The sequence below is a fragment of the Martes martes genome (assembly GCF_963455335.1).
Source record: "Martes martes genome assembly, chromosome: 6".
Lineage (NCBI taxonomy): Eukaryota > Metazoa > Chordata > Mammalia > Carnivora > Mustelidae > Martes > Martes martes.
The window spans coordinates 95,750,805-95,775,820 of record NC_137893.1 but is presented as its reverse complement, the minus strand read 5'-3'; the positions used below and the strand labels follow the sequence as shown (position 1 = coordinate 95,775,820).

Genomic DNA, 25,016 nt, shown 5'->3' with positions numbered 1-25,016 from the left:
TGTGTGTCCTTGAATGCAGACTGGGAAGTGGCCTTTCTGCTGTTTTATAGTTGATAGTTGCCTTTCTATTAGATACAGCTATTTTGCTGTACACAACTTTCTCTTCTTCTGGGGAGCTCTCCTCTCAACATTAGCAAGTAAAGTAGATTCTGCAATTTGTCATTTAACTTCCTAGCTAGCACACAATTTTGAGGTACTGATGAAAGCCATAGAATATTATTTGGGAACACTTCTCCATTCCTGATGTGTTTCTTCTCAGCGAAGGGAGCACAGAAGACTACAAGTTTCTCTCTACCTCACTATTTCATCCTTGGGGAGATGAAGAGGTTGTTTGGCTAGTAGTATTGGGAGCAACAGCTGGGCATGTGGGACTCAGCCCCATATTTCGTTTCTTTCTTTCCCTCTGGTCCTCTAGTATCTCTGTCCCCTAGCGTTGGGAGTGGGAGTGTGACATCAGCTTGCACCCAATCCTGCCTGTGCCCTGGGATGAGCAATTCTGCCTAATTCTAGGATTCAGTTATGAGATCTTTGGGATTTCACACTAAAGGTCATCCTGCAACCTAGTCCTTGTCTGTTATAATGATGTGCTCGTCTTTCCTATTGTTCAGACTTTAGATAGCGAATAGGGGAGTTAGTTCTTGAAATCCTCTTGGAAAAACTATCCCCAAAACAAACAAACAAACAAACAAAAGAAAGGATTAAAATGATGAATTATCTTAAGTGCATAAACCCTTACGGATCATCTACTAAGTACCTAGGCATGTTATTAATTATTGAGAAAATAAAGATGAATTAGGCATAGTCCCTTTTTTAAAAGATTCCAGAGTTTAATGGAGTAGATTTATAGGGTAGACTAGAGACATCAGAAAGGAGGGGACATATTAAAACACAGAGATGTTTATCTCAATCAACAATTCTAACTTATCTAGGAGTGTGGGATAGTAGCAGGGAGAGGAAATGAAGGCAGAAGATAAAATACCCAATTATAAGTGGATTTCACTGGTAATTTATTTAGCCAACTATTTCACTTTTTCCTGTACCTATCTTTTAAAAAATTGTTTAAAAATATATTACTATTTATAAAAATATAACTTTTTCTGTGGACCAGGAAAGTTGAGTTTAAATATATAGCAAGTAAAAAAAAAAAAAAAATAGATGTGTAGCAAGTAGACAAATGAAAAATGAAAAATGAAAAAGAAAAATGAAAAATTCAATTTTTAATTACATGTGCCGAATTGAATGTTTTGGTGGCTAATGAATGGACAAACAAATTAGCCTCATTTTCCTAATATACAAAGTAGGGGTCACAGCAACCAACTTGTAAGGTTTTTGTAATGATTAGAGTTTAATGAATTAAAGGGCTTGGCATGATGTCAATGAATAATTAGTAAATAGTAAAGTATTATTTGTATTACGGCAAACATCTGGCTTAGATTTGAGTAATTCCTTGAATTTGACACATAAAAATCTGTGTGTCTTTTGCATGAGGAAATAATGTGCACCTCTTAAGCTGTTTTTGAGTTGTTTTTGATATAATGTAATCACAGCTGAACATGATAAAAATTTAGATAGGAGTAGATTATTTTGGGGTTGAGGTCAGAGGATGGAGTGAAATAAATTGAGGAAAAGGCAGGAAAAAAAGAGAATGTTAATTTATAGTTAATAAATTTTAAGACTTTTTAAGAGTAGACTTTAAGAGTAGATTCTATTTAGACAAGTATTTATCATTTAATTGACTATGTTTGTTGACTTGGAGCGAATTATCTTTGCCTCTGTAATTTTTAGCAAAAATTGCCTTCTTTTTATTTGAGAAATTCTACAAAATACTAGAAGTTACAAAAACAAGTGTTAGCATATTTTTAAAAAGATTTTATTTATGTATTTTATAGAGAGACAGAGAGAGCACAAGTAGGGCAGAAGAAGAGGGAGAAGCGGACTCCCTTGCTGAGCAGGGAGCACAATGTGGGGCTCCATTCCAGGAGCCTGGGATCATGACCTGAGCCGAAGGCAGACTCTTAACCGACTAAACCACCCAGGTACCCCAACAAGTACTACCATATTAATTATAATTCCTACTTGACAAAATTTTCTCTATTCCATGGAGTCCAAGGGAGGATTTGTTCACTGAGTGTCACAATTCAATATTAAGAAAAAATGTGTATAAATTGAAAAACCCTAGTTGGAAGATTTTATTCCATCATTTATACCATGATTCATGGTAAAGGTATATGCTGTGTTCATAGGAACACAAAAGGTGATGGAGGATAAAGTAAAAGTGAGAGAGAGAGAGAGTGTGTGAGAGAGAGAGATAGAATACAACATTTACACTCTGAAGGTATCAAAATACTATTTCACTCTCTGCTTTTTCCTTCTCTAACTTGCAAAATTAAGTAGTATTTTACTTTAGATTGCTTCGCATTCACTCTGAATTTTTAGATTAACCCACAAAAAGCAGAGGTTAAATTTTATTTCTGGTTAGTCTGATTATCTGTAGACAGAAGAACTTTTGTCTACAAAAAACACCCTCCTGGGTGGCTCAGTTAGTTAGGTTGAGACAACTCTTGAATTTAGCTCAGGGCATGATCTCAGGGTTGTGAGATCTAGCCCCAAGACTGCCTAGGATTCTTTCTCTCTCTCTCTCTCCCCGCCTCTGGCCACCTTGTCCACCCCACTCATGCTCACTCTTACGCGGGTGTGTGCTCTCTCCGGGGGGAAAAAAATTCTTATCAGTGAATCCTGATGAAATCCTATCCCATTCATCATGATCCATTGTGGAGATTTGTGAGTATTGTAATCTTGAGCCCTATGCATGATGGTGAGAGTACCTTAAGCCAGTGTCTTGTTCTAGGGAACAAGCCCATGTACTCATTGAGGGCCAGTGAATTGTATATGATGTGTTGCATTTTTAGTCATGATGCCTTCTCTGACTTTCTAGAGAGAATTTGGGTGAGCATATATTGTGCTGGAAGTAAAAGTTATCCCTATTCCTTGAAGCCAAAAATATACTCCTCAAGGAGCCTGCTAGAGTAAATCTCCTGCAAGTTCATAATTCAAGGAATGCAGCATTCTATAGAATAAAGAATTATTGAAGTACTAGAAAAGCTGGATGTCTTTAATTCAGGGTTTTTATGTTCTAGAGCATGCGCTTGTGCATGTACGTGTTAAGACCTGCCTTGACACCTTTTAGATCTGGAGTTATCCATTCATGGGCAATCCATCTAATCACATTGTAAGCACACATGTGTGCACATGGGTATGTCCCTCTTCCCCCACAGAGGCATTCTCCACTCTCCTCTTCCCAGTAGGGAGGGGTCACAATTGCTCCAGGCTCCACTAAGCACTAGTTCTAAATTTTTCTGTTTATCCTACTATATTTTGGCAAGACAATTTTTACAGGCAACATCTGTCTACATTGGGAAAACAAACAATCCCCAAATCTTAGTGGCTTAACCAAGAGAAATTTTTATACTCATGCCCATTATATCTCACTGGGACATTCTACTCCACTCATACATTCAGGAGACATATTAATGCAAGTAACACCAGTTCAACCTGTGGCTTCAGCAGTCACAAGGGAGGGGAAAAAAAGAGGGTATGTGAAGGTTTCATACTGCTCTTCTGTTTCGGCTTCTAAGTGACACATATCAGAGGTTCCATGCGCTAACATTGGCCAGAACTTGTCTCGTGACCCCACCTAACTTTAAGAGGACTGGGAAGTGTGATCTTCTGTGTTACAAGAAGGAGAAGGAAACCAGGTGTTGGTGAGTGCTAGTAGTGTCTACCATACAGGACAAGCCTGTTTGGCTCTGGCAGTCTTTGGTTGAGTTTCAAAAGACAAAGCGACTTTGGTGACATTGCTACCATCCTTAAAGTTTTAAAGCTTCACTCTTGTCAGGACTTCCATGGCTGGTCAGATTCAGAAAAACTCATCCACGTTGACTAAGGTCAAAAAAGACTGAAGTATTCCCATGGACAGTGTAAGGGGATTCCCCTTTCTCCGTAACCTTGCTAACATTTGTTGTTTACTGTCTTGTTAATTTTAGCCATTCTGACAGATATAAGGTGGTATCTCATTGTGGTTTTGATTTATATTTCCCTGATGTCAAGTGATGTGGAGCATTTTCTCATGTGTCTTTTGGCCATTTGTATGTCTTCTTTGGAAAAGTGTCTGTAGGAGCCGAGATGTCCTTCAGTGACTGAATGGATAAAGAAGATGTGGTTCATATATACAATAGAATATTACTCAGCCATCAGAAAGGATAAATATCTACCATTTACAGTGACATGGATGGAACTGGAGGGTATTATGCTAAGTGAGAAAAGTCAATCAGAAAAAAATTATCATATGGTTTCACTCTTTATGTGGAATATAAGGAATAGCACAGGGAGAGAAAATTCAATGGGAAGAAATCAGAGGGGGAGACAAACCATATGAGACTCTTGACTCTGGGAAACAAACTGAGGGTTGAGGAAATAGAGGTAAGCAGGGGGTTTAGGGTAACTGGGTGATGGGAATTAAAGAGGGCATGTGGTATGATGAGCACTGGGTGTTATATTCAACTAATGAATCATTGGACCTTATATCAAAAACTATGATGTACTATACCTTGGCTAATTGAATTAAAATAAAAAAAAAGAGAGACTGAAGTATTAATTATCTTTGTCATCATGACAGCCAAAAAAAAAAAAAAGTAAAACCAAAACAAAAATACACTAATATATTTTGGACATTTGCTACTAAATTTCATGGTCTCTCCATACAGTAGATAATAGCATATACAAGAGTCTGAACTATGGCTTAGTTAAAATATGCAAATTTCTTTGGGTCACTTTTTTTTGGACCAAACCATTTTTGCCTATCCTTTGAAGCAGTCCTTTTCCAATTTTAGAGTAACAAGAAAGCTGAGTTAGTGAACAGAAGGTTATTTCTTTAGTAAAAATAGAATCCGAGGCAAAGGAGGTAAAAACTCATAAATTCCCAATCCCACTGTGATGAGGTCTGGTGAGTCATTCATACCCCAGAGCAGAGTATACATATCTCTCAAATGACTACACTCATAGCTGCTATACAGCATTCTTCTCCTTCTCCCTCCCTCCCTGTCGCTTTCCCTCCCTCAGTGTTGAATTACTTAGTACAGCCACAGGATCACATTTTATTCCTCTTTGGGCATCGTCTTTTTTGTTTCATGCTAGTGATATGATAATCCAAGCAGTTAATTCGATTAGGCTTGTTCATTTACCATTACATTCCAGTTCTGTCTTCCTGGACATTTCAATTAGAGTTTGGGGTACCCACCTTTACAGTCTGGGTAAAGATATCCATATATGATGGACTGATAAACATCTACAAATTTTTTATATGCGCCTGACATTATTCTAAGTACTACTCATATATCAGTGGGAGTAAAAGAAAGACAGAGTTCATATTCTAATATGGGAAGATAGACAAGAAACAAACAAAATAAATCCTATAATGTAGCATATATTGATAAACAAAGCAGGCACTGGAGAGGCAGGTAGTTTGAGAGAAGGCTTCACTTGAGAAGGTGATCTCTGACTCCAAATGATGGATGTGAAGAAGCAGATTACAAAGAGGAAAAAGGGAAGAACTTTTTATATGGAGGGAACAGCAAATTGAGAGGCCTTCAGGTAGAACAAGAACTTGAGAGGATCACCGAGTAAGTAGTGTCCTCAGAGGAGTTCAAGTTTCAGGTAGACCAGGGCTTCTTAATCTAAGCCTATTTACATTTTGAGCCATATAATTACTTGTGGGAGATGCTACTGTTCACCGTAAGATGTTTAGCAATATCCTTGGACTCTACCCACCAGATGCTAGTAGCATCTATGCAGCTGTGAAAATGAAAAAAAGATGTCTCCAGACATTGCCAAACATTCCCTGTGGGAGAAATATTGCTCCTGGCTGAGAATTACTGAGTTAGAATGAAAAAGGAAAAGCTTTGCAAAGCTCTATTTATCTGCCTATCTATCCATCACCTCTCACCCTACTACCTAACTTAAAAAAGCAAAAGCGCTGCTGGGTAAAGAAACTTTCACGTTGCCCTATTTCTCACCAGCAGTCATGAGGTAGAATGGTGAACAGCCTTCTCTCAGATCACTAGTTGCTACAAATTAGGGGCTTGAGGTACTCAATCATTTCTAGATTGACTTTCCTGTGTTAGCCTGTTGAGACTTTCCAAGGAAAGATTACATTTCTCCAACACAAGAACCTCTGCGAAGTCCCTTTGGGGCATCTCTGGTGGGTCTTACCTCCAGGCCTTCCAGGTACCAGAGTCGCCTGTAGTTCACAGCGCAGTCCTTCAGGTCAGATATCCCATCTATTTCAGACATGTTAACTATCAAATGTTGGTTTTATTTCCTGCATTGCCAAACTCATGATTTTCTCCTTGGATTCCCTGCATTTTGTTGCCCAAAGCAATATTGTAGAAAGTTTTCAACTGCCTGGTTTTCACTCATCATTCACCATTTTAACAAGATCATAATATGATCGACTGCTATCGATTTGCCTTTAGATCATGGTGTTCTAAGGAGACAGGCTGATTAGGTGCCCAGTGATTCATTGATTGTCAAATCTCAGGGTTGGTTCTTAGCTTTGGATGTTGTTTGATTCATCTTCCCGGCATTATCAATCCACTGTCCTTCCTGGGAGATTAGCCTCTGTGATTGGGTTTGAATATGGCTTTATGTTTGATTGGTTTTCATCTTCTTTTCTAAAACTGTTTTCCTTTATTTATAAAGGGAAGATCTTATCAGAAAGACAAAATGAATCAGTGATACCCTGTGGTTTTATCCTCATGTGTGCTCAGTGCTCTCTTCATCTGTTCCCATTAAGAAATCTTGGAGATTTACAGATTTATTCTTCTGTCAAATACACTTTAAAGTAACATGGACAGAGAGATTAAGTCCTTACTATTTACAGTCATTCAAAAAATGTTTTCAAATATTCTCTCTGCCCTTTGAAGATCTGCACATGGTTTGTATTTCGTTCAAATTATGTTTATAGGTAGGGAAACTTTGAATTCCAGTTTCCATGAAGCATATTTAGCCCTGTTTCATCACTTTCTCTTCTGGTAAAAAGTGATTATAGATCTCTACCCATTGTCATGTAACACGTGTGGGAGGAATATAGGTCCTTGCCTTACTGACTTTGTACTTGGCCATGAGGTATGTAGGTGATATGTTTCACTCAATGGTCATAACTGAGGAGAAGATTGAGTAGGCATCTGCAGTCTTCTCTCTGCCCTTTTGTTTTATTTCCCTTTGACACAAGAATGGGCATGTCACACTAAAAGGTTGCTGCTTTAGCCTAGAAGCCTAGACTGAAGAACACCCAGAAACAGACCCAAACTCAATTGTCGTTGTGGAGCAGAACCGTAGCTGTTGTCTCACATCTACTGACTTGTCACATGAAAAGGAAGAATATTGATTTTTGCAAGTCACTTAGCATTATTTGTTGTAGGCATCCCTAATGTGAGTTGAACAATACACACTCAGTTCTGACAGAATAAAGAAAAGACTGAAAAGGATTTTCTTAAAGATTTTATTTATTTCTTTGACAGAAAGAGAGAGCACAAGCAGGAGGAGTGGCAGGCAGAAGGAGAAGAAGCAGGGTCCCTGCTGAGAAGAGAGCCCAGTGTGGAGCTCGATCCTGGGAAGCTGAGATCATGACCTGAGCTGAAGGCAGACGCTTAACCTACAGAGCCACCCAAGCACCCAAGACTCAGAAGTCTTATAAAATATTTTTAAAATCTTGTAGTCTGTCTGTGCAGTAGCCCCATCATCAGCTAGCATGAAATTAAAGCCATGATTAGTCAAATGGATTGACTTTATATCTTAATTGTTGGTAATGATTATTCCCTCTCAATTATGAATAAATAAAGCACTTGGTCTTGTATAAGATACCCAACTATCTTTATATGCTGATTGTGTATCATTTGCTGATTGCCTCATGTGTATGGAAGTAAACTTTTTCTGTGTTAAGACTTAAGGAAAAAAAGACCCAACTCTCTTTGGATGTGAAAATTGCAGATTCAAATGAGTGATCTAGAAAGCACAGGATAGACTTGTTTTAGTAAAATTGAATAATGCTTTCTTATTCATTTTTTTTAATAGATGACCATTCACTGAGCACTTAACATGAGTAAGGTACGTTACTTAAGTAATTTGTGTTATCTTGTTGGATCTTCATGATCATTGTGGAAGGTGGTTTCTATCATTTTATACATTTTCTAAGGGGAAAACTGGCTTTGTAAGGTCAAGTATCTCACCCAGTTTTATAAAATTAGTAATTAGTTAAGTCATAAATGACTCATGAATTTTCTCAGATTTTAGAACAACCACTATTGCACTATCTTACTTGTGAGAGATCGTAGCCAAGCCAAAAGTTAGGAGCAGATTTTGATGTAGATTTACATTGTATATTGAGAATATTACACTGTAAGTCTCTATTATTTCTTCATAAATAACCAAATAGATTGAGCACCTAATAGTAGACATTTTCCCAAGTGCTGAAGACATACCAAGGGACAAGAAAGCTAGAGAAATTGGCTTCAAGAAAGGGATTCTGCTGGATGTTCAATGTGTATCCAAGAGAAATTCACACTGCTTTTCGATGCACTAAAATTATTAAATGAGAAGCATCATTTTTCTTATTTGAAATTCTTCTTATGTGGGTATTTTCTATTATACATACCAGGACGTTTCACTGTGTGATTTAGGTTGAAATGCTGTATTCTGTCTCACACAGAGGAAAATGAAAAGTCCTGTTCCCCAGTGGCTGAGACAATGCACCTGGCCTTGGCCTGTGTTAGAGAGCCAGGTGGCTTGCTTCTACTGTGTGTGTGTGTTACCCCCTTTCATCCTGATCTATTCTCAAGTTCATTTAAGAGCAATGGGGCAATCTTATAGCAGATCTGAAGATCTTGATCTTTATCAGATCTCTTGCCCCTCTTCTTAAATTATGTGGTATTCCATTCTTCATTATAATAGAAATCCAAGAATTATACATTTGGAGTTTATTTGTTTTTCAGGTTTTTGCTTTCAATATTAATAATATTAATTTTTTAAAAAAGAAGTATGGTATGTGAGCATTCTTCATGCCCAGCATGAAGTCTGCCTTTACCCCTTTTAGTAATGCTGATGCTTTGCAAACTGCCTGAGGATAAGCCATTTATTCTATTAAACTACATAGTAATATGGAAGCATACATATAGTATATAGTAAATTGAGAGATGCAGTAGTCTTAAAGGCTGTGTTTTTCCTGGGCACTGTCTCTAATAAATATTAAATTTAAACCAAAATCTAAACAAAAATTGAATATTTAAAGTGAAAGACAGATGACTATGTTATTTCTTTTTGAAATGCCAAATAACTCAATGAAGGATTGTCAGCAGGTATTTACTTTACATTTTTACATTGAAACCATTTGAAGACTTTTTTTTTTTTTTTTTTCCAAAATAATGAGAATGGCCTAGAAGACCAGAATCTTACTTTAGGATTATAACAGAAACTATAATATTGGGTAGTTCCTATGTGGATGAAAGATAACTGTAGGTTTATAAGTTGAGTTGGATCTAATAGACTTTCTGTTTGGAAAATATAATTTTCTTTGAAATTTTGAGAGACTTTTATTTTTTGATTTTTGCCTACAACATGATCTCTTTGTATAAATTAACCAGTTGGATGTTTTTTCTGGGTCAAACACTTCTAGGTTCTCAGATATCTCAGTCTATAGGCAATTGCACTCAATATATTTTTAGTCAGTCCATGTGTCTTACCGCCCAAATACCCAGAAAACAACCACTACAACTACTTAGAGAGAAATAGAGCTAGACAAAAGTCAGTAAGAATGTATTTACTGAGGACTTTTAAGGGGATTGAAGTAAAAGTGCTCATATTCTAATTATAAATGTTTTACCTGCATCTCAAAGATAAAATAAAAATAATAATTTATTTTTTCCAATAAAAGAAAACAAAAATTAAAAAAAATCTTTTTTGAGAAGGTATATTTAGATGAGAATATTCTGTGGTAAGTCAAGATCTATAACAAGTTTTTGGTTTGAAATAATCCAGAAATCATTTATATTTCATAATGGTTGAGGGATATTTAGTATTTTAACAGAGCTATGCCTTCTGAATTGTTTGCCTAAGGCAAATATTAATATTAATCTTCATTTCCTGACCATCAGCTAATGAACTGATTGCAAGGAGAGTGAGCTAGAAGAGTATGTAGCTGCTGAAGGGTGGGTTACAGATATTCAAGAAGGTGGTTAATTCTTAAGCATGAATCTAATAAGTTTACCACATGAATGTTATTTGAGATTCTATAAAACCAGAACTCCTCACAGGATGATAATAATAAGGGCTCACAAATAATAATTCAATGTATGTTTATCTGCCTAGTTTCCAATGAAGAACCCAAACCAAAACATTTCCTCATTCTTAGCTAGTTGAGAATCCTACTTTGGCCCCTAAGTGTTGACACGACAATCTGGGTAGAAAGCCAACTTCCAGTTGTCTTGTAAACTTCATGTGACAGTGTTTAGCTGATAGGCACATTTTAATTGTTTCTGTTCCAACAAATGCTGACTCCTGTATTTCATTCCAATCTTCTTTTTTTTTAATAATCCAACAGAAAAATGTTCAAGCTTGTTTGATAGCTTGTTTCCAGAGAGAACACCATCTTCCACCTATGGACTCCATTTTAAGGATAATTCCATGAAGAGTGACAAATATCCAGAAGCCAAATGTAGTATATTGTTATATACTATTGCTAAGATTAGAAACACAATTTAATTTTATCTAAGGGCCTATAGTGTTCCAGAAAAAAACATTAATGAATCTGATAGAAAACCATTATTTAATTGTATTCTTTTATAATTGAATTGTTAAGTCCTTAACATGAACCCTAGATTTTTCTTTATAAAAGGCCTCATAAGATTCTCACATCTGTGTCATAATGAGGGCAGTTCTCTGGAGAGTAATTATCAGTGGCCTAGTTGCCATTTAAATACTCAGTACATGTCTTAATTTTTGCTAAGTCATTTTTTAGCTCCATTTGCTTTATCCTTTAGGATTTCGGTTTTTTGTTCTCCATCTGAATAGCTACAAACAAGAACCTGGCCGATAAACGCAAAGCATCATTTGATTGATGTTAACATAGCCTATAAGGTTTGGACAGATAAACGATAAACACAAAGCATCATTTGATTGATGTTAACATAGCCTATAAGGTTTGGACAGATCTGGTTTCTGCCTAATGTTTCAGCATCTTGTTATACCACCTTCTCTTAACTCCCGTAACATGAGGTTTTTTTCTATTCCTAGGGCCAATCCACTCTTCACCACTTTCAGGTATTTCTCACCAGCTGTTTCCCCTAAATGGAAAGAACTTCCCACTAGCTTTTTTCATGTCAGGGTTATTATCATCCTTGGTAGTTTCATTGTCACCTTTGGTGAGAGACCATTCTGCTTACTCTAATTAAAATAACTATTTCTCATTGCTTTCCTAGCCATTAATCTATTTGTGTTCACTTTCATGGATCTGTAATTACCTTCTCATTTTGTCTGCTTGTTTTCCATACATCTTCTTGATTAGAAAAATGTCAGCGTCCAGGAGCTCCAGTAAGGGTGACTCAGCAGGAATGTGACGTTTGGAAGGATAGTCGTAGAAGTCAAGTATGTTTAGTAATCATGGGTAATGGATTTACTCTGACAATACAGGGCAAAGGATAAATCAGGTGGCAAAGCATGCAGGATTACCCAATGCCCATTTTATGACTTCCATAACAAGGGAGGTGAGAGTTTCACCAGGTCAGAGGAGGGCTGGGCCTCCTCTTTCTGGCTCTTATCCTCTGACATCCTACATGGCTTCATCATCAACAATGTATCCTAAAACTGGCATCTTAAGTCTCACATCAAATGGACCCAAATGACTGGATTCCAAAGATTGAGTATCTATTCATAGGACCTAAGGTATTCTAACATGAAGCTTACATGAGACATGATTTTTCAATGACAGGCCTTTCCTGCATGTAAAATCCATGTGAACAAGGATGTTGTCTTTCTTTTCCACTTAATCACCAAAGACCAACATGTGCCTGACATTCAGTAGGTAGACAGCAAAAATAATTGCATGCATGTATAAATGAATGAATGGACAGAACTGATGGAAGAGTGAAATAGCCATGCAGCATCCTTATTTGGGTATCATGTAGATATAGGTTTTAGCTTTTAGTATTCAAAAGGCTAAATTTTGTCTTTCAACATTAAATAATTCTTTATTTTCCTAACTGTGGAGCCTTTTTCACCTCTTCTTACATTCTTTCCAAGATTCAGGCATATGCTTAGACAAGAAAAGAACACTTTGCCACAGTGGGTGGGCTGTGTGCTCTCAAAGCTAAAACTGATGGTTTACAAGTATTGCAAAAAAGCAAATTATCAGGGTAACAGGAACAGACTCAAGCAATGCCTTCTGCCAGATTCTTTCCATATCTGGCCCCTACTAAGAGTATGTGCCTGGGGGTGTGGAAGTGGGGAAATCTTGAATGCAATGGATCTAAAGCAGCTTTTCACACAAGCACGGCAAGGAAAGGCATTCTTATACTTTGTCTGTATCCTTCACACAAACCCAAAGAGGACTTCCCTCCATGGGTTTAATTAAGTGAAAACACTCTGACCTGTCAGTCAGGGACTGGGTTCATCCTAGGGCACTGACCTCCTTTTCTGAAGTGTCCCAGATGAAGCTGCCAAGTTTCATTCTCCTCTAATTAAAAGTTGTGAAAAGATTTTTTTACATTTATTATTTTTGTCCTGAATATATTTGTAATTTTACCTATTTAGGCATATTTTTGAATTACCTTTGGAAACTGTTTCTTGAGATGGAAACTATTCATCATGTACTAAGTTTATTTCTCAGTACTGGGATATTACAGTAAAGACCATGTTTCCACCAACAACTTGGAATTATAATATATCTTCTGTACTTTCCCCCACCAAATTGAGAATGAAATTTATCTTCACAGAATGTCAGAGGTAATTCTTTGCTTCAGTATTTCCTTCTGTTTAGATAAATAATGATTTCTTTTTGCTTAAATCACTATTCTCTCCATTAGTCATCTTAGCTTGTGAATAAAATCTGTCAATACTAAATCATCCTTTCTTAATATATGTTCTTAACTCCTATTCCAGCCCATTATGAAATAAAGCTAGAGAGAAAGAATTTCCCCCATGTAATCTCTCTTTTGTTGAGAGATGTCATCCCCAAATTATGCTACAATATTAAAAAACAATATATAAAAAGGAAATTTTCCATGTTGGTTAAAGTTCATATTTTTGGTGTCTTTTGTTTAACATCTGAAGAGGTAGGAAAACAAATCATTGACCTTCCAAGATTATGATTTCAAGCCAAACAGTCACAGTGATTGGTGATAGTGATTGGTCATAGATGGTTGTGTAAAAGCTTTGAGCTGCTTCAACATATAAGACTTTCAGAATGGAAGGATTCTGAAGGGCCAATATGATGAAGTGACAGTGACTCAGAAAGTAAAATTTATCAACAGTGTGAAGAGTGTGAAGTTACCTGAACTACTGTGAAGTTACCTGAACTACTGTGTAGTTGGCTGTGTCTGTTGGAGTTATTGGCATAACTGTTACCTTCGTCTGCCTTACTCTGGGGATCAATCATACCTTAGTTGGACATTTCCAGAATTTTATCTGAATCAAGACTGTTTTACTTTATTTCAGACTGGGCCCATAATCTCTCAACTTGTAACTTGTGTAAATTAGTATTGGACTTTATGGTTTTTCTTAATCTTTGATAATTTTATAGGTAACATAAAACCACACCTAACCATAGAATGAATTTTGTCCACTTATTTCATCTGAGAGCTTTGGATAAGTCTTTCTCTGTAGCCTTCCAGACAAGGAACTCATTCGTCTATAAGACTTTCATCCTTGCATGCACTTCATGTAGATTTTCAGGCTCTTATTGTTTCCCTTGTTTCCAGATTCTTTCACTGACCAAGTTCTAGTATAATTAGTTTTTTATTATCAGGACTTTGTGCTTTATCAGCTGAAATAATAAGTAAAATGTATCCATTTCTCAACTGTAGACTCTTACTACTATAAAACACTATCAATTCTCTCATTCTTTCTTATTTTCCCGATAGTTATATATTGTGTATAATGATCACACTGAATAGAGATGTCATAATTAGGGAAGTTTTCAATTACATGGCAAATAAGTATTCTGATAAACATTTTGAGATTTAGAATTGTTAAAACAAACAAAAATCTTGCCCAATCTTACAAAGAAGTAGAGAAAGGAGAAAAAGTCTAAGAATGTTGTTGAGATAACTAGTTAACTATGTAATGATAATAACCCTTACCCCCACTTTGGAGTATCTCTTTATACAGTCCATCAAAAACAAATTCCAGAATTAAAAAAAATTAACATAGCATTATCCACATTCTAAATAATATTCTGAAAATAGGTAAGGAAAAAATAAAAAATCTCATATTGAAGAGTATGGTAAAGTTTATTGGGTAAAGATGTTAAATAAGTACAATCCTGGGAAATTTAAAGGCTAAAAATTAATAAAGAAAGGAGTCCAATTACTCTAGGAGTCTGGCAACTAAAAATTATCCCAGTAATGAGATTTTTTTTTTCTTTATCACATTGGTAAAATTTCAATAAGAGCTATCACATCTATTGGGTGAGAATGTGGAGGAAAAGGCTGTATCAACCAACATCCTTAGTTGCAAGCATCTCAGTGACTTGTCAGAGAAAAGCCATTTATTGGGAAGTTATTAAGGAATTCATAAGTATCAAAGAAGGCTGAAAAACCAAGATCATTTAATAAGCAAAACAGGACAAACTAAGCAGAAGACCTAATCACAGATAAAATCACAAGAGAGGTCCTGTTTGGTGAAGCTACTACCTCCCCTACAGGCTTAGCAACTGCCTCTGAACCCTAGCTATAGCTTGTGGCCTCAAGATTGGTTCTGCAATGTGTCCTTTCTTGTGTCATGAGGCTCCAGGTCTAAAATCCAAGGTGAATTCATGTGATTCATCAAGTGTGGTCACATCTCCCTGCAAGAGAGGCTTGAAAAAATAATTGTGGTTTGTTAGTGTGTTATATTGAAGATGAGCTTTGTCTTTCACCAGGATCCATTTTGGGGGAGAAGCCTCCAAAGAAATGAAAAGTTTCAGATGCTGCAAATTAAAAAAATAAAAATGACAACACTGGCCTCTCATACTCTGTACTTGGGAACTGGGAATTGCTACAACCCCTTTTACTCCCTTATAAACATAAAGCTGTGTTTATAAGACATGTTATGTTTTATAATGTAAAACAATTTAGATGCATAAGGATTAATCTAATGGTTTAAGTTCAAAGGACATGAGGTATTTCTGAAGCTGTATTGTTTCTTTTTTATCAAAATCAGCAATATTAATTGTTTGTTAAGTTCCTTATGGTGGGATACCGGAATACGACCCTGAAAGAGCTTAAAATCTTTTTCTAATTCATTCTTATGAAGGGCTGGTCTGTATCAAAATTATTGTCTCAGAAGAGACACATTTTTCCTTTTTCTATTTTGTACCAAGGGACATATAGGCTAAGCAACAACCATTTTAAGTAACAAAGAGATGGGAAAACACAAGATATATTTAGAGATTAGTAAACAAACCCTTTACAGCATGGACTAGCAAATAACAGACCATTGACCAAGTCCAGCCCTCCACCTGTTTCTGTAAATTTTTGTTGGAACACTTAACTCGCATTTGTTTACATACTGTCTGTGGCTCCTTGCACCCTACAACAGAGACAGGGTAGCATGCAAAGCCTAAAATGTTTATTTGGCGTGTACAGAAAACATTTGCTATCTTTTGCTTTTTTGCAGAATATGGAGAGAAATGCTGGGTTGGACTAGATGTCCCTACTGAATCCTAATCTTTAATGAGATAGTAGTTTATATAAAGCTTCTTGGAAATATTGAGGCAGTTTACAAATGTGAGTTGCAATGTTGATCCCCTGGCTTCCTGTAGGGTGGGGGTGGTCAGGAGGAAAAATCCTTTCGTGATGTTGTGATGAAGAAGTCAGGGCAGCACAGGTAACAAAAGTGAGATAAGTATGTATTAATTGGATAACTTCCGATAAGAATAAAGACATTACATCATTTCCTTTGTTCATTCTAATTTGTATTATTTCCTGATTTGGGTTCTGTAGACATATTTGAAAGAGGCAGTATTTGGGATATTTGGCTATTTAATTTGGGGTTCTGACCCACGTCAAAGGAAAGTAGAAAACTATCCACCCGAAGGGGGTTTCTGCAAATAGCTGTAAGAGGAGAAAACTGGAAAGGAAAGTCTGAGCCACAGCAGCTGGCTGGTGAACATTCCAATGAGAGTTCTTTTCTGCTCTGTTATGTACTTATCTCTTTTTACCCAGCAATACAGTCCATAAGACAGAGAGGAGGAGAGGGCTGGGCTAGGGGGCATTTCAGCGGGTGGTCCATCTGGGACAGATGTCTGGATCATAGAGAGAAAAACTGCTTGGGTATAGAACTGAAGAGGCAAGAAGTGATAGGAAAAGAAAAAGAATTGAAGTCAGGAGCAAGCAAAGACACTAGAGTGATAATTTCCTCAGCAAAGGTTAGAAAATGTGAACCTAACCTATTTTGAACAGAAATACTACTCATACACACCTTCCTCTGATCCTTGTCCACGAGACACCCAGGCTGTTACATTGCAGCCACTCATTGCCTTTTTTCCTCAACACCTCTCCTCACACTCTTTAGGGCCTCTGGGCACTACTGAAACATTAACCTTGCTTTTGTGCTTCTGCTTTTATTGCCCCAGGTAAGTTCTAATTTATTAAGCATCATGGAATTGAAACTGCTATTACAAACTTATAAAGCCCCTCTAAGTAGAACCATTGCTTTATGTTTTGACATGATTGCAAAATATTTTTTTTTAAGATTTATTTATTTATTTGAGAGAAAAAGGGAGAGAGAACATGGCAGGGAGGGCAGAGAAAGAGGAAGAGAGAATCTGAAGCAGATTCCTTACTGAGTGCAAGCCGGACACGGAACTCCATTTCATGACCCAAGACCATGACCTGAGCCAAAACCAAGAGCTGTATGTCAACACACTGAACCACCCAGGCACCCCCACAAACAATTTTTTATTGAACAGTTTTCTCTCTTTCCACATCCTGGCTTCTGGAAATAGTTTTGGGAAGGGTTTTTCCCCAAACTGATGCTATAGTTTTCAGCTGGGTTTGTCCCCAGCAGGGCTTCTGTATGGTGTCCATGAGAAAAGGTTTGATAGCTTTTCTCTATTCTGTTAGCAATCCCATTCTGACACATGGGGTAAACAATTCTAATCTGAGGAAATAATGCTGAATTATAAATGTGCTGCAATTTAGTTTTTCCTAAAAAAACTCCTTGAGAGAGTGGGTCAACAAAATACATCTATATTAACAGCACTCTAATTGGCCAAGGTCGATTTAAGGTTATGACCTCTTGCTCCACAGTTCATGTAGTATGCTGTGTGTGTGTGTGTGTGTGTGTGTGTGTTTGTAAAGAGCTAAAGAAAAAACAAGTTACATTTTAGGATTGCAGAAGAGCTGTTCATTCAAACTTAGAAACACTGATTGGTTTGCAAATTATGTAACAGTTTATGAAAGGGAGAATTTTTAATTATACTTTCCTGATATACTTGGAATTTGTCACTAAAATAGGAAAGACCATACTAGATCCAGATATGTTTGGAGGAGGAACTCAAGTCTAGTGGTGAAAATATGGGACTTTATTATAGGAATCTTGAAATCAAATAAAAGTTAAAGTGCCAGAAAGTAAAACCAGCAGCAATTCAATCATCATGTAATTCAAATTTGTAGGTTTCACATTTACCTGTCAGACTCCATATAAAGGGTGAAATAATAAAGAGTAAGAAATGGATCTTGATAAATATAAGATCCCCTATTTATGAACTCATTCAGTCAAATTGTGGTTTATTCTACGCAAACCAGTCTGCTAAGGGAAGAAAGACAAATAACTCTAAATCATTTCTAATTTATGACTGATTATAATACCTTTTAAAACACGTTGGTTAAAACACACACACACACACACACACACACACACACACACAACGAAAAAACCTGGAACATCAGATCTATAATGCCATTCAAGAAAAGTGGAATTTCTGCCCAGAGTTGAGCTAGAGTTGAAGTGAATCAAATAGAGGACAGAAGGTATTAATTTCTTAATCATTTCACCTTTACATGTCAGGTTTAAGTATGAGTCCAGCACCAGTCATTTAAATACAATCCTTTAAATACATGTTGCATTGAAATGACCCCCAAATATTATGGGCTTGTAGCTTCTGGACAGTTTCTCATTTTATTATCAGGACCTTAGGATAAGACTTCCCAATACACTGCACATTATGCTCTCTGATGATTCCTGCTATGCTTTTTCATATATATTTTTCTCCATACTGTATTGACCTTGACCATCATTATACATTCACAACTTGGGAGAGAAAAGAAAATGCAAGAGAATGAAGTCCAAAGCTATGCTTAGCTCTGATTTGACTATTAGAATACTTATTTTCTTCTTCCTTTGCCATAGATGTCGATAGAAACTAAAAGTTCTTTTATGATATTACTAATGTCAAATTAAAAATATTAACAGGGGTGCCTGGGTGGCACAGTCAGTTAAGGGCCAGACTCTTGGTTTCAGCTCAAATCATGATCTGGGGGTCCCAGTATCGAGCCCTATGTCAGGCTCCATGCTCAGTGCAGAGTCTGTTTGAGATTCTCTCCCTCCCTCTGTCCCTTCTGCTCATGCTCTGTCTCTCAAATAAATAAATAATAAATCTTAAAAAAATTAACAACACCAGCTAACCATTTACTACTGCATACTTACAGATCCCAATTACTGTGCACATTACACAATTACTTTGCACATTACATACATTGTTATTTAATCCTAACATAAGCAGTTAGGTATGATGGATTATCATTTTCCAGATAAAGAACCCTAGAACTCTGAGAGAAGTTAAGCAATTTGCCTAAAGTAGCATGAATAATAATTAGTGGAAATTGGAAGTAATATTCGCATCCAAGTTTTTTGCCTTCCATGCGTATAATTTATCTCTATTTCTGACCCAGTTCTCCTTATTTTTACCAGTTCACCATTCTTTTTTTTTTTTTTTTTTTTTTTTAAAGATTTTATTTATTTGCCAGAGAGAGAGAGAGAGAGAGAGAGAGCGAGCGAGCGAGCACAGGCAGACAGAGTGGCAGAGGGAGAAGCAGGCTCCCTGCGGAGCAAGGAGCCCGATGTGGGACTCGATCCCAGGACGCCGGGATCATGACCTGAGCCGAAGGCAGCCGCTTAACCAACTGAGCCACCCAGGCGTCCCCATTACCAGTTCACCATTCTTAATAATCTGATGTCACCACCAGAAGTAACGGAGAGCTTCGCACCAAAGTCTCGGTGAGTCTATTTATGGCCTGCCCACTCCATTCCTTCAGGTCCCATTCCCTCGTTCAGATAATCCTTGTTTTTGCTTTGTTTTGTAACTCTCTCCCATCTTTCTACTTTGCATCTTGATACTTCATGTGGACTCTGATTGTATGCATTATGGCTCTCCTCCAAGGCTCTTTATTTTGCATGTTGCTTGGCTCTACCCTGGCTTCAGCCCAGTGGCATTTCTGACACTCAGCCCTCACCCTGCGTCCTTGTATCTTCCCCCTGGATCCTTTTATTTCATCTTTGCCTTATTTCCTTCTCTTTGGCTTCTTCTCCATCCAAGTCCAAGGAGAAACTCAGTTCTACAGGGAATGCATTTTAGGCAAAGCTTAAGTGGAAATGTTATCTGAGTAATAGCCTAAAAAATAGGCCAGAAGAAATGCATAATAATTCATATTCTGGGGTTGAAAATTGATGCCAATATTATACATAAATTATATCAATAGAAGCCAACAAATTAATGGGCTTAGATTTGAGGTTCTTAATATTTATCTACTCTTTGGGAAAAGTGCTGCATTGCTAGTTATCTTTGTTGGCTGAAAGTTGTAGTTCCTATATTAGGAGGAATTTTCCTGGCAAAAAGATGGGTTCGAAGTAGAGAATCACAAAGTTCTTCTTTAATTAAAGGATGAGTGAATGCACATGTACTCCAGAGCCCATTTGATGGGCTTCCCTGTCTTATAGATGGTGTAGTATGGGTTACAGCATTAGAATTTGGAGAGAGATTTAAAAGAAGTAAAAAACACCAATAAATGTATCATTTCTTATTCAGTAAACTCTGTATGCGATAAACATTCTTTACTTTCCACTACTGAAATAAAGAAAAAGTTGTGCTATAGAAAAGACACCTTATATAACTTAGATGTAACCAATATTTACAAAGTTGTCTGTGTTTCTGTATATTATTTTATTAACTGCAGTGTCCTCAGTTTGTCTCTTTCAGAGTAAAAGCATCAAGTCAGTGATCATATTTAGTTTCTTAATTTTACTAACGGGGTGTTTGTGTAGAGAAGAGCTTGATGCATTATTTTGCATACTGGTGATTCCCCTTTGCAAAGAGATTTTTTTTTTTTTTTTTTTTTTGGTGTGAGTGATGATCTTTGGAAGATTGGCTATGAAAAAATAACTGTGAAGATACTAAGTGACATACATACATAGCCTCATTAATTAATTTCAATGACTTCCCATTCTTTCTGTTGAGAACAGTGTCCCCTCTGAGCCTCCCCCACCCACCTCATAACTGTATCTTTATTACAATCTAGTAACTGCAGGGAAACTGCCTTCTCTAAAATGCCTTTCCCTGTGGCTTAAAGTAAAGATTTTTTTTAAATAAATAAATACAGTTTATGTTGGGCATCCACCACTTGAAGGGCTAATGATTATTGACTAGCCTCCAGCAGGCATCAGGGAGTCTTGCCTCAGGCCCTTCCAACTAGCCCCCAAACATGCCGAATGTTAACACATGTTTCTGGATTCTGGCTGGGATTGGACACAAACAAGGCAGTCAGAATGGACCATTTAGTGTACAAGTCAAGATGACAGATCTCTGCTTAATACAAGGAAGAGAAAAATTCGTATCTTATTGAAAACGGCAGAAGAGCCCCGGGTGCTTTCACTTTGTGATTCTGCAGCAAAAAAGTGGGTTGTGTCAATATAAGTCTATGTCACCAGCTCACAGCTGCCACACTGAATTGACCCTGTTCACAGTAGACATAAAGGCCTTCCATTTCCAAATTCTCTCTAATGCTCATCTGTGAATGGGAGCAGAATGTGGAAAAAAACCAACAAGTCTTCTTAACTAAAGTAGAAGAGAGACAGGATTGCCTTAAATCAGCACAGCATCTGTGGTGTGGTTTCCACCATTGGGCAGCCAAACCAGGAGTATGCGATCATTTGAAGTCCTTGAAGGACAATGCTCTGACAATACAACCTTATGCAAATCACGAGCCAGAAATTCTTCATCCTCCTCGAGATTCTTCTAGACTGCATAGGGCTAGATTAAATAGCACAGCCAAGTATTTCAGAAATGGATGCTTGGCGGCCTTTCTCAAAGTAGATGTTACAGAGTGTTTGTGAAATGTTAATAGGAATTCCTTGCAAAAGAGTTTCCAGGATCAAAGTAATTTTTTGGGCGGGAAAAGCTTGGATAAAACAGTTAAACTGATTTCTTCATTTTAGGACATTTTAGTGAAATTTTGGACCGAAACTATGAATAGCTAAGAAAGATACTTAAATTTCATAGTTTATTTGAATGCAGAACCTTCGACTACTACTACTACTTCTTCTTCTTTAAAGATTGGGTATAAAGTATTCTATGGAATACTCTTAAGGAATGCTGGACTGTGAGAAGAAGGAGAAGCATTGAATTTCCATCATCTAATATTTTAGCGTTTCCAAATTAAAACACACTTCTCATCCCAATATTCTAAGCTAATGTGTTCATTTCAGGGAAAATGAATTATATATCAACTACATTATAGAATTATATCAAAAATTGTGACACAGGTTCAGAGAAAATAACCTGGTGTATATTTTGCCATGTGGAGCTAATGATCTGATGAAACGTTGAGTTCACTTAGAGTAAAAGAAATATTCTCCAGATTATATACAGGTTTTACTGCTTCCTATCATTTTAGAATAATAGAACCATAAAAGAATTGAAAGGGAAAAGTTTTATCCCTATTAATTATGGAGGACTCTTACTCTGTCACTCTTCTTGCAGACAGGGCTATATATAAACCATCCTAAATATCTGCTACTTCTAGAACTCATTGGACTTGTTCTTTTCCCTAGGTAATCTAAAATTCAGCTTCTCTTACATGCACACTTTTAATGATACAATGATACGACATCATCATATTTTGTTTGCTATAGAGCAAGGAAGAAAAACAATTGTCCAAATTGATTATGAATCATGTTAATGGTTTAGTTTGTCATGTTATCTTCCCTAGCTGTACATAAACCTATATAAAGAAGTGTTCATCTCAATTTTAATTGAATCATATACACACAGTTCCTGCTTGTAAACCCCATGTATTCACAGAGCCTGATCAACAATCCTGACTTCATATGAAGTGTGATTTAAATACATATGCTTTATTACTTAAATTGGTTTAGATATTGGCAGATAACATCAAAAAAATAGACCAAGGAGTAAGTTTTTTTAAAGATTTTATTTATTTATCTATTTGAGAGGAGAGAGAGAGAATGCAAGCAGAGGGAGGGGCAGAAGGAGAGGGAAGAGAGAGAATCTCAAGCAGACTTCCTGCTGATCATGGAGCCCAACATGGGGCTTGATCCTGTGACCCTGAGATCATGACCTGAGGCGAAATCAAGAGTGGGAAGTTTAACCTGGGTACCCCACAAGAGAATAAGTTTTAAGTAATATCATTGAAATAACAAATCAGAGTACAAAATAGGCAAGAACAGAAACAGACTATTTCTAAATGCTTCTAATGGAATTAATATAACTTAAGACTAAAGAAATATTGTGACTGGCAAATCAGTTAAAAAAGATTTTGGAATTGGCAGAAAAATCAATCTCTTCGTTATTTTTCATTCTTGGGGTTAAAAATTGCTTTAATAAGCTTGATTACTAATATTATGCACCAAACTTACCTCACTATTGTTGGCTATTTTCAAGAAAGGAGAAGCCATCATCAAAAAATCATTATTTGCCATTATTATAGATGCTTGTTAGAGTCACAAATCAAAAAAGGTAAGCCAAAAATATCTCTGTTCATTTAGTCACTTAACAGTTATTGATAGACCTACTATATGCCAGGCCCTGCATTATGTGTTACAGTTACCCATAGAAAAAGGAAAACAAAGAACCAAAGCAACTTGAGTTTAGATTTTTTTTTTTAAATTTTTAAGTTGTATTTTCTATATGTCAACATTCTTGGTACAGACTTTAATCTGATAAAGTCTGACCCTGATCAGACTGTTGATTATTTCCATTTATAACTGGTTAAATCAGAGAAAAAAATTAATTTTGAATATATGCCACTGGAAATAAATATTCACTTAATGCAGTCTTATCTGTTTTATATCAAAAGATTTTTCCTCCCCAAATAAAAATTCTAAGATAAATTAAAGATTCCTTTGAATTAAAAAAAAAATACACCATCTAAAATAGTGATCTTACAGAACAATGCAGGGGATTGCTAGACATACTTACTGTAAGAGGAAAGTATGTCCAATGAAAAGGAAATTTAAAACATGACCTTAAACTTTTATGAAGAATTTTAACAAGGCATTTACTTCATTTACTTTTAGCTACTCCATAAATACCAGAAGAGAAACTGGACAGTTTGTAATGAAGTTTAGAAAAATTTCTTTTTTCATAAAGCAAACTTGTGAATCGTTCCCTTTGGCTCCTTCTTCCAATCCTCCTTCACTGCGCTGAAGAGATATTGAGTTCTTCCAAAATTTTGGTTAGGTAGGTAGTTTCAAAGCCAACTGGACTTTCCAGGTAGGTAGGGTTGTCAGGTCACTGGTTCTATTAACTGTCCAACTTTGAAAATGATCTCAGCCAGTACATGTTTCATGAGCTTTGTTCGTGGAACATGTAGAGCTTTGAGAAGCACAATATCCCCCAACTGTGCACTGCTGAAGATCACCGATTATTAAAGTACTTTAATAAATAGGGATCGAAAACAAGCTGGGTCACTCATTTTACCTGTTTTTTGCATTGCTGTTCCAATCACCTTCCCCACCATCCATCTGGCGTGGACAGATGAATGAACTATTGACATTATGTGGCTTTGGTCACAGGAGTGCTTTGAGGGTTTAACCTAGAAGTGCTCAGTAGTGGTAAATGTGAGTCTTTACTTGTGTCCCTTATTTCTTTCTTTCCACTGGATGTGCCTGTGTGTCTGTCCCCAAAAAGGCTCACAGCTCCACTACTCACACCCCCAAGAGCTAGGCTGAATGGCTGGGGTGTTCTCCCCACTGGAGGAGACCTTCACTCGGGACTGCTTTCTTGATCAATTCTGGCAGACCTAGGGTGGGTTGTAGTGATCAATCCTCCCGCCCCATGCTACGCCAGGATCAGGCCACTTGCCTCTCCTCCAGGCTCTCACCGGGCAGCGTCTCTTTCCTCTGAATTCACCCCCTGCAACAGCAGGGTGTGACTGGCTCTCACCTCTGGACTCTACTTTCCCCCTGCGTGTCCTGTGGAGGGCTGGCCAGAGAGTCTGCTGGATGATTTCAGATTATTCATAAATATTAGAATTGTGGTAACACTGTTAGATTAAATGTAGAACTTTCCAACCTGGCTACCGTGAAAGGATTAAAAATAATCAGATGTACCAACTAACTTCACTTAAAAAAACAAACAATGCTTACATATTAAAAAATAAAATTAATCAAATGGGTGTTCTCAGTGGCAGTATAAAAATCATCATTATCTGAGATCCTCTTGAATAAATTCAAATTCAAATAATTTAATAATT

At 36.8% G+C, this 25,016-nt stretch overlaps 1 pseudogene across 1 annotated transcript; it reads right to left on the bottom strand.

The window, feature by feature from the left end:
• Positions 1 to 23,956: 23,956 nt before the first annotated feature.
• Positions 23,957 to 24,317, bottom strand: LOC308345092 (small ribosomal subunit protein uS17m-like; annotated as a pseudogene). The gene has a single exon. The product of its transcript is annotated as a small ribosomal subunit protein uS17m-like (transcript).
• Positions 24,318 to 25,016: the final 699 nt, after the last annotated feature.